The sequence below is a fragment of the Xyrauchen texanus genome, chromosome 9, assembly GCF_025860055.1.
Source record: "Xyrauchen texanus isolate HMW12.3.18 chromosome 9, RBS_HiC_50CHRs, whole genome shotgun sequence".
NCBI lineage: Eukaryota > Metazoa > Chordata > Actinopteri > Cypriniformes > Catostomidae > Xyrauchen > Xyrauchen texanus.
This window is the reverse complement of record NC_068284.1, coordinates 2680204-2696492: the sequence shown is the minus strand read 5'-3', so window position 1 is coordinate 2696492 and position 16289 is coordinate 2680204. Positions and strand designations below refer to the sequence as shown.

General features: G+C 38.6%; 2 non-coding genes across 2 annotated transcripts; both read right to left on the bottom strand.

The window, feature by feature from the left end:
• Positions 1-13453: 13453 nt before the first annotated feature.
• LOC127649840 (small nucleolar RNA U3) lies at positions 13454-13665 on the bottom strand. Its single transcript, XR_007971331.1, has one exon. It is a non-coding gene; the product is annotated as a small nucleolar RNA U3 (small nucleolar RNA).
• Positions 13666-14252: 587 nt separating this feature from the next.
• On the bottom strand, positions 14253-14463 carry LOC127649850 (small nucleolar RNA U3). Its single transcript, XR_007971340.1, has one exon. It is a non-coding gene; the product is annotated as a small nucleolar RNA U3 (small nucleolar RNA).
• Between the last annotated feature and the right edge of the window lie 1826 nt (positions 14464-16289).

Below are 16289 nucleotides of genomic sequence, written 5' to 3'. Positions count from 1 at the left end.
CCCCAGAACGGAGGGAGGCGGGGTGACCAAACCTCATTATCATTTAAAGTCATATGCACTGAAACGGCGTGCTGAAAACGGAGCTGTTTTTGAGCAGTTAAAATTAGTGTTTTCTTAAAATACTAATGAGAATTTTTAATAAAAGTATATTACAAAGTTTTCATTTAGACCCTAAAGATTCATATTAACTTGTACAAAAATGGCATTATATGACCCCTTTAAGGTTACAAATACACACACACACACACACTCCATCATTGCAATCTTGACATTGCAGCCTGTTCATTATAGCCGCAATAAAATATAATAATAAAATAGTAAACCTACCATATAAAAATTACTCTGTTTAAATAGTCAGTAGTACAATTCGTATCATTCACAGTAAGCACCGCTCCACTGTGATGTTTCCAAGCATATTTTTGCGCATGTAAAGAGGATGATTTTCTACGTCGGTATCGGAGCGTGAGTAAAGTACAAAGCCTATAATAACTGGCAGAAGGCAGTTAGAGAAACAGGAAGTCTGTTATAACTTCTGCATACATTAATTGATCTTGACGAAACTTCAGCAGTGTGTTCGCTGTAAGAGGCTGGATGTTGCTATTGTGAGTCAGTTATAGCGCCACCAACTGGCAGAAGGAAGTGTGTCACTTTCAAAATGCTTTTAAATCACCCCCTTATGTCTCAAGTGAACAAACAGACCAACAGAAAGTCAGATATTTTGGTTTGAATGTGGATTTCTTGGAATTTGCACACATCTTCTCGACGGTCGAAGCGAGCTTACGTTATTGCCCGTCGTGCGCGGCGACCCTAAAGGCCCAGGGGTGGCGGTGCCACCGGCTTGGGCCCGTCATCGCTGCTCGCAGCTTTAATTATTATTATTATTATTTTTTTTTTTTTACGACTTTTGGGGCTCTTAACGTGCTCGAAAACTCTTGAAATTTTGTACACGGGTCAGAACCCGCGGCCATTAGGGCTGGGCTGAAGCTGGTACCCGGGCGTGGCAGGGGGGCTCGACAGCGCCCCCTGGAACAGTGTCCAAAATCTTTTTCCATAAATCAAACACGCTTGCATGTAATAACATGAAACTCAGTACACATATAGATCTCATCGTTTCATATATCCTTCATACTTTTACTTTTTACCTCAGGCCAACTGGAAATCATCTATTTAGGGTTTTTTGGAAAACGCATGCAATGGAATGTGAAATACTCCTCTTAGAGAATTCCACCAATCGCCACGAAACTCGGTCAGCATGAAGTTAAGGCATTGAGGATGAAAAATTGACAGCGGATTGTTGATATCTCGAACGGTTTGGCCGTGGCGAAGAAACAAAATGATGGCACGAAAAGAGAAACAGGAAGTGTGTTATAACTTCTGCATACATTAATTGATCTCGATGAAACTTCAGCAGTGTGTTCGCTGTAACAGGCCGATCACATGGATGTGACTATCATATGGATGTGACTATTGTAAGTTATAGCGCCACCAACTGGCAGTAGGAAGTGTGTCACTTTCAAAATGCTTTGAAATCACCCTCTTATTTTTACCCGATTTACTTAAAAATTTAGGTGTATAATGTAAACACACGGCAGATGTAGACATGTGAAAGGATTATTGATATCTTCGATACTGTTGCCGCGGCAATGCTTCAAACTCGAATATTCTTTTTTTATGCTTTTGAGACTCTTAGCATACTTGAAATTGCATGAAACTCGACAGACACATCACATTTATTAGCCAGTAGACATGTGCAAAGTTTCAGAAACGGGCGTGGTGCAGGGGCTCAGTAGCGCCACCTTTTGACAAAAGTGGGGGGGTTGCTTTACACTTTGACCCACAGTCACAAAACTCAGTAATTATATTGTTCTCATCGAGCCGGACAACTTTCTAATTTACAGTCATTAGCTCAGACCAACAGAAAGTCAGATATTTTGGTTTGAATGTGGATGTTTTGGAGAATTTTCTCTCCCTCTCTCACTGACCCTACGTCTCTCTGTGTCTGTGGGGAGGGTGCTGATTTGGCTGATGAGTGAGAATGCTTTTATTTTTGTTTTTCAAGGTTTTGGGGCCCTTAACGTGCTCGAAAACTCTTGAAACTTTGCACACGGGTCAGAACCCGCGGCCATCAGGGTCGGACCGAAGATGGTACCCGGGCGTGGCAGGGGGGCTCGACAGCGCCCCCTGGAATGGGATTCGAACACTTGTCCATATATCAAACCTGCTTGCATGTAATAATATGAAACTCGGTACACTTGTAGATCTCATCGGGCCGAACAACTTTCGTGCTCTAAGTTTTACGCCAGCCCAACAGGAAGTCGGCTATTATGGGTTGTTTGGAAACACATGCTCTGGAATTATATATATTTCTCCTAGAGAATGAATCCAATCGCCACCAAACTCGGTCGGTATGAAGTCAAGACATTGAGGATGCTACACTCCGGACGGATTTTTGATATCTCGAACGGTTTGGCCGTGGCGAGGAAATTGGTTTAGGACTAAAAATGGACACATAAAGTGTGTTATAACTTAGTTAGTTCTATCTACAGTTACAAAACTCGGCGTGTATATTGTTCTCTTCAAGCCGAACAACTTTCTAATTTACAGTCATTAGCTCCGACCAACAGAAAGTCAGATATTGTGGTTTGAATGTGGATTTCTTGGAATTTTTCTCTCTCTGACTGAGTGACCACTCCCATTCTATGTTTTTCTCTCTCTCTGTCTCTCTCTGACAACGTGCCCCCTGCCAATTCTCTGTGTGTGGGGAGTGGAGGGGAGGGGGAGGGAGAGCGGATTTCTCTGTTGGGTGAGATTTGCATTAAGATATTGTTTTTCAAGGTTTCCGGGACTTTTGGGGCCCTTAACGTACTCAAAAACTCTTGAAACTTTGCACACAGGTCAGAACACGCGTCCATCAGGGCCGGGCTGAATCTGGTACCCGGGCATGGCAGGGGGGCTTGACAGCGCCCCCTTGAACGGGGTCCGAACACTTGTCCATATATCAACACGCTTGCATGTAATAATATGAAACTTGGTACACATATGGATCTCATCGGGCCGAACAACTTTCTAATTTACAGTCATTAGCTCCGACCAACAGACAGTCAGATATTTTGGTTTGAATGTGGAACACATAGCAAATGAACTTTGAAGCTCCAAAAAGCACATCAAAAGTAGCATAAAAGCAAGGAAGTGTGTTATAACTTCTGCATACATTAACTGATCTCGATGAAACTTCAGCAGTGTGTTCGCGGGAAGAGGCCGGTCGCATGGATGTGACTACTGTGAGTCAAAGTTATAGCGCCACCAACTGTCAGAAGGAAGTGTGTCACTTTCAAAAAGCTTTGAAATCACCCTCTTATGTCTCAAGTGAACAAACAGACCAACAGAAAGTCAGATATTTTGGTTTGAATGTGGAACACATTGCAAATGAACTGTGAAGCTCCAAAAAGCACACAAAGGAAGCATAAAAGCAAGGAAGTGTGTTATAACTTTTGCATACATTAACTGATCTCGATGAAACTTCAGCAGTGTGTCACATGGATGTGACTACTGTGAGTCAAAGTTGTAGCGCCACCAACTGGCAGAAGGAAGTGTGTCACTTTCAAAATGCTTTGAAATCACCCCTTATGTCTCAATTGAACAAACAGTTGATAAAGAAATCGGGTATCAATATATTGAATTATGAATTATTGCAGTGATCAACTGTGATGTCCAGTTAAGATGAAAATAAACTATCGCTCTAAGCGATTATCTTTCTGAAACACGTCACAAAAACTTACAGAAACGGATAACACAAACATGATGTTGGAAATATACACTTATCAGAATAGTTATATTAAACTTGTCTATTTCAGTTAAAGCCATTTAAGTTATAAAGCTGTCTCATATGTAATTTCTCCTTTAATTCTATAATATAACCACTAGGTGGAGTTCTAAGCATATGTTCTGTATTCTTGTTGTTTTAACGTATGAAGTAGACTTATGTTGTTGAGAACGCAGTAAAGTGTGACGCATATTTCGTTCTGTGAGTTTTATGAGTACTCGAGTCTTTATTAAAACCAACACATGAAACATATGTCTAAAGAAAGTAGGGATGGGCTGATCGATCCGAACGTATCAAAACTTCCGAGAATGATGATCAAATTTCAAAATGCTTTGAAATCACACTCTTATTTTTATTGTAAACCTGTGATAAAACATCGATGCTTGTGTTTTACATTTTTAAGAAAACAAAAAAAAATGGCAGCAAACAACCACTTTTATAATTATTGTTTTGCGTTCTTTGCGATTGATTTTCTTTCTGATTAATTTTCTGATAAAACTACCTTTTGTTGTTGAAATGACGTCGTTCCAACGGGAGCGCGAAGTGGAGGGCGGGTCCACCTTCTTCATGTAGCCAATCAGATGAGCTAATCGCTAACTCTCGATTTACTCTTATCTGATTGGTTTAAAAACACGGCAGTCACCAGAACACATCTTTAACATAATTTGGCTCAGACCCGTTCTCGTTGCTGCAATGGTACTTTTAATAATGCACACATGCATGTTAAATAATAAATAAATGAACAAATGAATAAATAAATGAATAAATAAACCATGATTACTTAAGGTTACAAATACACACACACACACCATCATTGCAATCTTGACATCACAGCCTGTTCATTATAGCCGCAATAAAATATAATAATAAAATAGTAAACCTAACATATAAAAATTACTCTGTTTAAATTAGGGCTGGGCGATAAAACGATCTCGATATGGCATCGCGATAATATTTATTTAGACTACGATGATAAACTTTTGACATGTTTACTCGATATGGATAGACCTAACAGCCTATTACAAAGCAGAAATAAACGGACAACAGCCAGTCAGAATGCAGATTTTGGCTTGTGCGTCTAAGTACACGCCCATTTGCTAGCAGAGCACTGTTTGAGCTACCGGCAGTGAAGAAAGTGAATGTAAAGAAAAAATGAGTGGAAACGACGAACTCGAACTATCTTCCAAAGCTGAGGAAATTGTTGACAAAAAAGGTAACAAGACGTCAATTATATGGAAGTGGTTTGGATATCTGAAAAGCGACGACGCGCAAATAAAGACGGTCTGCGAAATATGCCGCCGGTCGGTGATATCCAAGACGGGAAACACAACAAATAAAACCTTTTCGGTCACCTGAAAAGGTACCATCCCAGCGACCACACCGAGAGTATGAAAATGCGGGCCCATGTTAATGTTACTCCGTCCAAACCTATAATAGGGTAATTAGGGTTACATGAGCACTACCTAAAAGGTGTAGCATAGTGACTGGTTTACAATGTTTACATTTTGCACTTTTTACTCAGATATCTACCTCTAAAACATTTGAGATATTTAAAACCAGTACACAATTAATATTTTATTTATCTGACAGTTATGTACTTAAATCTGCCAGGGACTTTGTGGTTCACTTGTTTACATTTGTTGTCTTGGTTGTACCTCTGCAAACATTTTGAAATGTTTGCTGCCCTGCCAAAGACATTTGATGTGATAGTACTGCAGTCACAGCTTTTAGTTTTATATTTTATAATAAGTTACAAGGCAAGCTAACTTGCATTGTTTTGTCAAGGCAGATAAAGCATGTTTGCTAAAAGTAAAATGTTAACATTTAGATTTAAAGTTTATCAATATTCTTTTATAACAAAATATATTCTCAACCAATCCATGTTTGCACAGTTAAATGTTTGCATTGTTATTTATTTATGTTAATAAACTATATAGTTCAACTATTGAACCTTCTGGTTTCTTCAGGCATCATTATCAGTATACTTTTCAAACGGGCAGCATTATTAAATTATATATCGTAACAAATATCGATCAATATGGAAAAAAATATTGTGATAATATATTTTGCCATATCGCCCAGCCCTAGTTTAAATAGTCAGTAGTACAATTCGTATCATTCACAGTAAGCACCGCTCCACTGTGATGTTTCCAAGCATATTTTTGCGCATGTAAAGAGGATGATTTTCTACGTCGGTATTGGAGCGTGAGTAAAGTACAAAGCCTATAATAAAGAAAAGTTTAGCATCCAAATACATCGCAAATGTAAAAACATTTTGATTCTAAAGAGAGAGTTTTTTTATTCGTGTTCTGTACTGAATATCATTCAATTTCAAGGATTTGTTGTGGAATGTTTTGAGAGTATCATCAAATAAGAATAATTCTCTCGTTTTAGTGATTCCCTAGTTATTTATTTATTTTTTTCATTGTTCTAATCAGGTAAGGCAAGTAATATTCTCTGTGTCTTTATATAAATAAACCAAAACAAAAAACTTTGAGAACCGCTGCTTTATGGCACGTTTTGGATTGTGGTCAGCACAGAAAACAGCGCACGATTCTTGAATGGTTTGAAAGTTATATTGAAATGCTTACAAAGGAGTGGATAAGAGGAATTGACATTTGTATTTAAAAACAAGTCATCTGAAACCTGACATCAAGTAAGGTGAGGAACAACGAATTTCACACACTTGGAAAATGCTTTTTATTTGAATGAGTGAACGTGGCTCTTAAAAGAGCCATTGTTGCTGCCCTTAAAAGGACATTTGTTGCTTCATCTTCTGAGTTCCACCTGCAGAGCTTCTCGGAGGTTGCTCAGCAGAAGCTGGTTTCCCTCTGGTCTCAGGTGGACTCCGTCTCTGCACAGATGGAACAAGCCGATGTTTCTGTGGTGAATGCAGCGCATCTGCCTCTCTGCCAAGAAGCCAGACATGGCGCCGTTGATCCACCGCCGGCTTTGTTCAATGCCATAGCCAGTCCTGCCAGTCTGTCCTCTCCAATTTAGATGGGGTAAAATGCCAGAAAACACCAGCCTGGTTCTGGGAAACATTTGTAAGACTTCGGTCAGGTCACTCTTTATTTCCGAAGAAAATCGAGGCGGTTGCGGCCCACCCGACACAAACTGTTCCCTCCCAGGTGAATAATGAGAATATCTGGAGCTGTAGCTTTGGCCCTGAGAGAGCGCAGAGCTGGAAACAGCTGCTCCCAGAGTCTGCCTCCTCTGCCGTCCCAGGTGATCTCACACTGAAGACCGTCCAGGCGCTGCTCACAGAAGTGAGTATGCAGTCTGCGGATGATGGAACTGCCGACGATCCAAACACGTGAAGCCATCTCAAAGATGAGTGAGGGAATGTGATTTACAACTGGTATTTATGAGTGTTGCACGTTTGGTTCCTAAAGGTGTTACAGGCCCCACCCATTTCCAGATTCAATAATCGGCTCGTTCTTACATAGTAGAGCACGTTCGCACATGCGCAGTCTTCAAAAACGGTGCTTTATTTATTTATGTACCGTACAAAAACGGTACATAAATAACATTTGTATGTGTTCTAAACAAAAGACACAGGTTGTACTGAATGTCAGCTTGTTTATTTGGCTCAAGATAAGGATTTATTAAGTCCACATGTCATGCAAACAAGAAATGCTTCTAACTAGGTCGAGAGCTGTCGTTGCGAATGTTCGTTGGAGCTCTACAGCACACATCTTCTCGACAGTCAAAGCGAGGTTACGTTATTGCCCATTGTGCACAGCAACCCTAAAGGCACGGGGGTGGTGGTGCCACCGGCTTGGGCCCGCCATCGCTGCTTGCAGCTATATTTATTCTTGTTGTTGTTGTTGTTTTTATTATTATTACATACAAAGTGATCCACCGGGAGTACGTTTAGGTTAAGTAGCTTGCTCAGGGCCACAATAGTGGCAATCCCTTTCAAACTCACAACTTTCTGGGGTTCCATTTGGAAGCTAAACATTTTAATTTTATTTGGAAACCTAAACACTAGACCACCTCCATGCTAGACCACCTCCATGCTTCACCTCCATGAAGAAAACACAAAAACATCCAGAAACCTTAATGCTCTTTGATGATTGATGGCCATGACAGTGTGTTTAAGGTATTTTGTTGTTGTTGGGGTTTTATGTGTTTTTTTTCTTTCTTTTTCTGAGCAAAGTTCAGTTTGCTATCAAGGTGGAATTTTTAATTACTCATATGGAGTATAATTTGATGTGTGTGTTACTTTGATTTTATTGAAATAAAAGTGTTTCCATAGCAAATTTGTGCAAGTCATTGACTGAAATCATATATGATTAGTATATGCAGAGGTGTTGTATTATTGAATGAAAATCATGTATTGTAATTATATTATAAATATAGTAATATTATAGCTGTAATATGAGGAATTTGGTGGAAACATATAAAACTCGAAGAGCAGGCACACCATTTCCCTATAAAAAAACATGAAATCTGTATGAAATACATATAAACAAATTACACAAAATATATATAAATCCAATCCCATATAGCAATAAGTCGGCGGGCCGCTGGCGGTGCTCCGGCGGCAGTAGAAGCGGCAGAATGGCGATATCGCAAACACGTTTGACGGCGCACCGCCGGCGGCAGCCGCCTTCGTTCCGCGGCCGGCCCGCTGGCCATCCGCCGTTCCGCCGCCGTTATATTGAAGGCGGACCGTCCGCGGAGCGTCGGAGGCAAACGCTTTTTCCGAGCGATCTGCCGCCGCTTATTGTGTGTGTATATATATATATATATATATATATATATATATATATATATATATATATATATATATATATATATATATATATATGTATATAGCATGCAGTTTATCAAGAATAATGATTGATCAAACCAGACAAATTTCCATTTGGCGTTTTAATTCCACATTTCAAAGTACAGTAACTGTCATTGAAACAAGATGTCAGATCACTGAAATATAAATAACAGAAAAATACAAACATTATATATATACACACACACACACACACACACACACACACACACACACACACACACACATAAAGAACATGCAGGTTTCCAATTCAATTTTGGTAAGAAATGTTTTTTTTTTTTTTTTTAAAAAACACTATTGTAACACAATAATTGTTAATAATATAAAGAGGTCAGCTCTGGGATGAAAATAATTACCAGTAAACATAAGCAATGAGGATATTTGGTACCAAAGAAAGTGCAGGATACCAAATAAATTGAGGTATAACATCATATTTACAAGTCATTTCTAACAATAGGTTAAGTGGTAATAATTTAGATTAAAGCTCTGGAGTAGAATATACCATTATAACTGCAATGCTGACCTGTGGCACAAGGATTTACAAGCTATATTTAACAATAGAATAACAGTTAAGCAATGTGATGGAATGAAAGTAGAATTTTTGGTACTAGTTAATGTGCAATATCAAGTATCAGAGGTATGAAATAGGATTTACAAACTATAATAGAATCATTAAGCACTGACGGAATGAAATAAGCCAATACTAAAGTCACGGTAAGTAGAATATTTGATACCAGATAATGTGCAAATATCCAGTATTAGATGTATAATCTAGGATTTACAAGCTATATTTAAAAATAGAATAGTTAAGCACTGTAACAATGAAATAAGCAGCAAATTGTATATGAAATAATTGAGATCTTTGGTATCAAGGAATGTGCAGGATAACAGGTATAATATACATTTTGACATTCAACTAACACATGACAACAAGTGGGAATAAATATAATTAACCGCAGAAAATCTGGCTGTAGAGAACACAGCCAATCAGAATGTCTGGAGTGGTTGGGGTCTGCGTGGCGTAGTGGGCTAAGAATCACCGGTTTTCCCCGACCTCCAGAATGAGGCAGTGCAAATTGGCATATCTTCAGTGATTCTTCGTGCGCCTGTATAAAAGGACAAACCATCCCATATTCATCCAAGGAGCTGCCCTCAAATTAGGGTCACGAGAGAAGAGAAAAAAAAAAAGCAATTTCCACCTTGAACAGTGTGGATTGGGTGAGTGTAGTCTGACACTTTTAGCAGGCTTTTTTAGGGGTCTTGATGTTACTGACTGCAGGATAAAGAAAGGGCTCCAGTTGTCAGTGATGCTGGGGTGTCAGTAGTCAGCCTAGGTTTAAGGGGTCGGCTGTGGGTCCCTCTCAGCTGTGCGGCGCCTTTTTCCACCTTCACGTTCAGATGCTCCTTTCAGGTAATGCGTAACGTTAACCTGGATCGCCTCATCAGTGGCATCCTGGGTTGCCGGGTTCTTCCGGATGGCTATGTAGAAAATAAAGATCTGTCATTCCATTTGAATGGCATAAGGTCATACACATCTACTTAAATCTACTTAAAAAAATATCCAACTTACTTTGAACAATGGTCTTCAGGAACATGTCTCTAAAACATGCTTTATCCTCTACAGTCCAGGTTGTATTGATGGAAAGGTGATTAGAGAAGATACTCTGAAGCATTCGCCACATGGTTGTCTTTAGGTCCCTCCCACATTTGATTGCCAAAAACCGAAGCTGAAAATACAAAAAAAACATGTTACAAATTACATTTCTCTGAAGCTTCTCATAAATTTAAAATGTGACAGGCTGTGGATTCAGACTGTAGAATATGCAGTGTACGATCTTAATTTTACTTTTTAGATTACCCTATGGCTTTATAAACGAAATCGGCACACTTACAAATCGTTGCTGGAGCTCTTTATCCTGCCTCAAACTGTTGTCAAGCAACGCCAAATCTTCCTGGGTGTCTAGGGGGGAGTAACAGATCCCCTGGCAGTGATAACTCTCCAACAGACACAATGGCACTGAAATGTTGCAGCATAGTATTTTGTTGTCCATGCTACGCACAACATCGCCAAACTCCAAGACGTCGCAGCATTAGGGTTTGATCTGCACCTACAGGGGTTCCAAGAATAAAAGAATAAAGTAGTCAGTCCTGGTCCTTCAACTACTAAACTATTACATTTATATCTAGGTCTACTACATGTACAGGTGGCCCCAGTGGGAATTAAACCAACAACCACAGGTGTTGTTTGCAAGTTGTACCTGATTGCCCAGTGCGAGCAAATGTCTTCAACATTGTCCCAACTTGCTTCACCTGCTCTTGAAGTGAGCCGCTGTCACCTGGGAAGTAACAATATATTGATTAGCAATACACTAAATATAATAGTAATATAATATAACCACAATTATCATACCAGTAACTTCCCCTGTAATTTCTATCCACAGTATGTTATGCATGGCATACAAGTTCATAATGAAGAACCCTTATGATAACATCAATTTCATTTTTTTCTTTGAAGCAGAATATTTGTTTGTAAAAGGGAGGAAAAAGAAAATAATGAAATATTAGTATACAGATTTTGGTTGATATATCATACTGTACAGTGAAATTTGTTATTGTTATATCCCTACTCACCTGAAGGACGGATAGATCAGGCAAATCTCCAGTCAGGCCTTTGTAGAGTGTGTGCTCCTTTGAATAACAAAACTTTCATGAGTGGGAAGTGGCATATCCACAGGTATTTTAATTCAAACATGCAACATATTGTAATAAATCTACAATATTCAGCCTTTACCTTACACCCTCGGTTGTTGCTCTACACTTTTATTATATTAAATACTTATTTATATAGCTTGCTCACTGTATAATCACGATAGCCTAATACTTATTACACAAGATTGCATCTTAAACGAATGACTGAGTTGAAAACTTGAATAAGAACTCATTTTACCCAGAGGGGACCAGCTAGGGAAACTTACCTGCCTACAATAACTGTTTTCATTTGATTTGAGTTACATTAAACATGAATAACCTTAGCCGAGTCCCCAGGAACATCGGGCTATTAAAGTAACAAGCCTGTAACTGCGGTCTTATCAATTCTAGCTTCACCATACACTCAAACTGTGAGGTTTATCTGCTTTCTTCGTGGACCTGTAGCACAATGCCCTGACAGTGACTTCACCTGTGCCCTGATCTTTATTAGAAACTGAGAGGAGAGCAAGTTAAAATAATTTATATTACAATTATCACAAAAATTAACAAACAGTCTGCCTTAAAACTAAGAAAAAACAAGCTTCTATACTAACCTTACATAAAAAATGAACACGTGGCGAACTAGCTTAGCCGCTATCTGCCGGCACACCACATTACATTAAAATACTTACCCTTGTAGTTGTGCAGATAACTCGATATGTAGAGTTTAAAGCCCTTGTCCCTCTTGCTTGTCGGAGCAGGGGACCAGGCATCAACAATGCGATGAACATCGCTGACGCGTATTTTCGGAAGATTCTGGAGACATCGAGTAAAAACAGACATTTTGGGCGACGCGCAAGTAAACCGGAAACATATATGACGACAGTGGAACTTCACAGTTCAGTCTTTGTATTGTGTTTTAGCAATACATTTTTAACATTTATAATGCGTTTAGATTTTTTTTTATTGCCTTTACAGGGATTTTAACACTTTCTTAAACATTTGTACAGGTCATAATTGCAAAACCTGTAAAAGGTAAACTAACAAAAAAAATCGAGGCTGGAAAAAATGTAGACATAAACGAAATTTCTGCGCAACTGTGAAACCAGAGGATAATTTCGCTTTTTCATTGAGTTTATCCTTCATGTCAAAACAGGGATTTTCATGTTTATGATGGATATCACCATGGTTGCAAATTAATAAAAAAAATTAAAGTATACCCGAGATTTTGGCCATGTTGCAGATGTCTTTCACTGTTCACTGATAAGTCAGGCATTCGGGAAAAGTCTAACTTCATCAATTTATTCTGCTAAATTGTCTATTTTAAAACCTAATCAGAATCATTAAGATATTTATTGCCAAGTAAGTTTTACAAAAGGAATTGTTTTTGGTTTATTGGTGCATGTCTCAAATGCGCAGCAATCAAACAAATGTAAACAATTTTCAAGTGCATAAAATAATTCAATATATTTTACATATATTACTGTATAATCGCTTCAGAGTTTCAAAGTAATTTAAATGTCATTTCCTAAACCTTACCTTATCATGGAATCAAGAGTCAAGACTCTGTTATAAACCCTAATGGCTTTGGAGCAAAAATAATAATAATAGCCAACATGGCTGGTCGATTTTGAGAGTAGAAATCCTTATATTTCAAAGCGGCTTGCCGCCAGCTTTTCGCGGGCGGCATCTCGCAAGAAATGGGAGTGACGAATTCGGCGGCAAACGTTTCATCCCCGCCAGTGGCACACCTATAGCCGACAGCTTAGGGACGGCGGCAAAAAGAAGCCGTGCGGATATTTTTTGCTATCTGGGATATGACTTTAATTTGACTAGCATATGACTCAATATAAGAACTTTAAATGATTTGAAATGTTTTTTTTATTAATACCATACACCATTGCATACTTTTGTCATGTAAAACTCATATAAGACTTCTTACAGTATTCACATATAATGCAAAAATCTCATACAAGTTGTATGTGTGCTATTTAGTATGAAAGTGGCCATAAGCGGTCTGATTTTGTATAGGACATGTATTGGCCTTGCATGAAACATAGAAGGTAATTCTGTCTGATTTAAGTAAGGAAGATATATGGTTGCTGTATATGAGCCACAAAGATTTTTTTCATATGGATAGACACACCACTCTGAACATAATTTTTTCCTCCATATTGCCAAAAACAATACAGAACACTCATCAACAGCAAAGAGCTATGATCAAAAACATCGCTCAGAACCTGATTCCTGCTAAGAAAAGAGCATCAAAACTCATCATCGTGGATAGGATGACAAATCTTTTGAAACACATTTCCAAGCTACAAACTATAGAAATGATCCCTGAAAGTATAGTCTTAACTTCCTCAATGGAACACAAAAGAGCTCCATTCTCACATGCTCCTTGTCACTACTGGTTTTGCTTTGTTGATATCTGTAGGCTTTAAAGTTCAAGCTACATTTACATCAGAGCAGAAAGTTCTTCCAGTGCGTTTCAACAAACTACATTTTAGCGTTAATATATCAAGTGAAAACCAAAAATAATATTGAATATTGTCACTCTTTTGTGGCATTACCATTTGTTCGATAATCAACAGGTGCTAACAAATCAACACACCTTGGAGAATCCTTTAATCTAAAATAATCTAAAAAACTACTAACGTTAATTAAAAATGACAAAAAATGTCTGTCATGGCAAACATATGACACTGCTTCAATGGCTACGTAACATGTCCGTGACCATAGAACTTACTGGAGATATCTAGCTGCTTAGAAACATCCAAATCATACCGTTCAACACTTTAAAAAAATCTACAAAAAAGTCCAAATCCCAACTGCATCATGAACTTGCAGTAGTTAAACCACATCTCTTCTAAACTTGTTTAATACAAAAATCTTTTTAACATCTTTGGTTAACAACTGTCTAATGTTATACTGAATAAACACACCACTCTGAACATACTTTTTTCCTCCATATTGCCAAAAACAATACAGAACACTCATCAACAGCAAAGAGCTATGATCAAATCATCGCTCAGAACCTGACTCCCGCTAAGAAAAGAGCATCAAAACTCATCATCGTGGATAGAAAGAAAAATCTTTTAAAACACATTTCCAAGCTAAAAACTATAGAAATGATCCCTGAAAGTATAGTCTTAGCTTCCTCAATGGAACACAAACAGAGCTCCATTCTCACATGCTCCTTGTCACTACTGGTTTTGCTTTGTTGATATCTGTAGGCTTTAAAGTTCAAGCTACATTTACATCAGAGCAGAAAGTTCTTCCAGTGCGTTTCAACAAACTACATTTTAGCGTTAATATATCACGTGAAAACCAAAAATAATATTGAATATTGTCACTCTTTTGTGGCATATGACCATTTGTTCGATAATCAACAGGTGCTAACAAATCAACACACCTTGGAGATTCCTTTGAGCTAAAATAATCTAAGAAACTACTAACGTTAATTAAAAATGACAAAAAATGTCTGTCATGGCGAACATATGACACTGCTTCAATGGTTACGTAACATGTCCGTGACCATAGAAGTGAAGGGTGAGGGTCAAAATCCCTTGGCTCTTCAGATATATCAATACATATATCTATATATCCTTTTATATTAATATCTATCTGTATTCTGTTGCTTAACTTCTTTAATAAAGTGATGAATTAACTATATGCATGATCACATAATCAATTCTATTTTCTTATGCATAATTGAAATATACTTTGAATCATATGTGTGTTGAATGTTAGTGAGTCTCTTTTAGGAACATTCCAGAGTCTCTCTGTCCTGCACGTCGGCTGAAGGTCTTTTGGGGGATAAGCTTATTTGTGACGCTCTCCAGCCTCTCAGGGGAGGGGGTTGGGGGGATGCGTTAAACATGTGTTCCAGATGTATTCTGTGTTTGATTGTTACCTTTCCATGACTAATTATATGGTTTAAAGTCCTATGTAATAACACCTGAATAGTAGAAGTGTGATTTTCTCTTATTATTTTTTTAGGGAAGAAATGTATGTTATTTCAACCCTCTCCTCTGCCCGAGGAGTGAATATTTTATCTCTCTGTTTTGGTTCAAATGGCCTGATAATGTGTGCTCTGGCTCTCTTGTGCCCAGAGAAGAACTGTCGTTCGTCAGTGTTTTGTGTGTGCGTTTGACCTTTTACCTAGGTTTTGAACCAGGGGTGCACACCAGGCCGACTCGTAGACGCTCCGCGACCATCTGCGAGGTCACTTCAGACGTAAATCTCGGGCGCGGACGACAAGTGCGCTGATTAATGTTGATAGGCCATTTAACTATCTATATGTTGTGACTTTATGTTCTTTTAGCCAATCAGGAGTAAAATAATGGAATGTACGTCCTTGCAAATGGTATAATTGATGTAAGATTTTATGTAAGGTACGAGTTAGCTTTCGATCTCCTCGTGAGACTTTGTCGCTGGCTCTACCAATTTCACTGCAAACTATTCTTCAGTAAATTTTGATTCTTTAATTGAATTTCTCGACTCCTGGTTTTCTTTCTCCATATCTGGTCCGGGCCATAACTGTTATACCCCTAACAGTTTGGTGGAGGATTCGGCGGGCAATCACTCCGTGGTGACATCTCTGGCAAATCAGCAAACAAGGTAGGAAGCTTTTATTAATTGTTATGGCTGTCTGACTGGAAGAGATTTTGAAGGGGAGCGGGAGAGCTTCACTCCGATGAGGCGAGTGAAGAGTAATTTAATTATACTATTGAGAGTATAAGAAGTCGCTGAGAGAGCTGTTAAGGGTTAAAACAGCAAACAGCGCAAGTGAAACGTGCTCTGTGGGGTGCCCAGGTGGGCATTGGTGTAGCACCACCCCGGCAGAGTGCGTCCCTGGACGGGAGGTCCAGTGGCACCGTAAACCTGCTCAATCTCTTCCACCTCAGATAGGGGTACCCCGAGCTTAGTGAATCAGGCAGTTAGGGATTCAGATATTAGGTATAAAATAAAATAAAA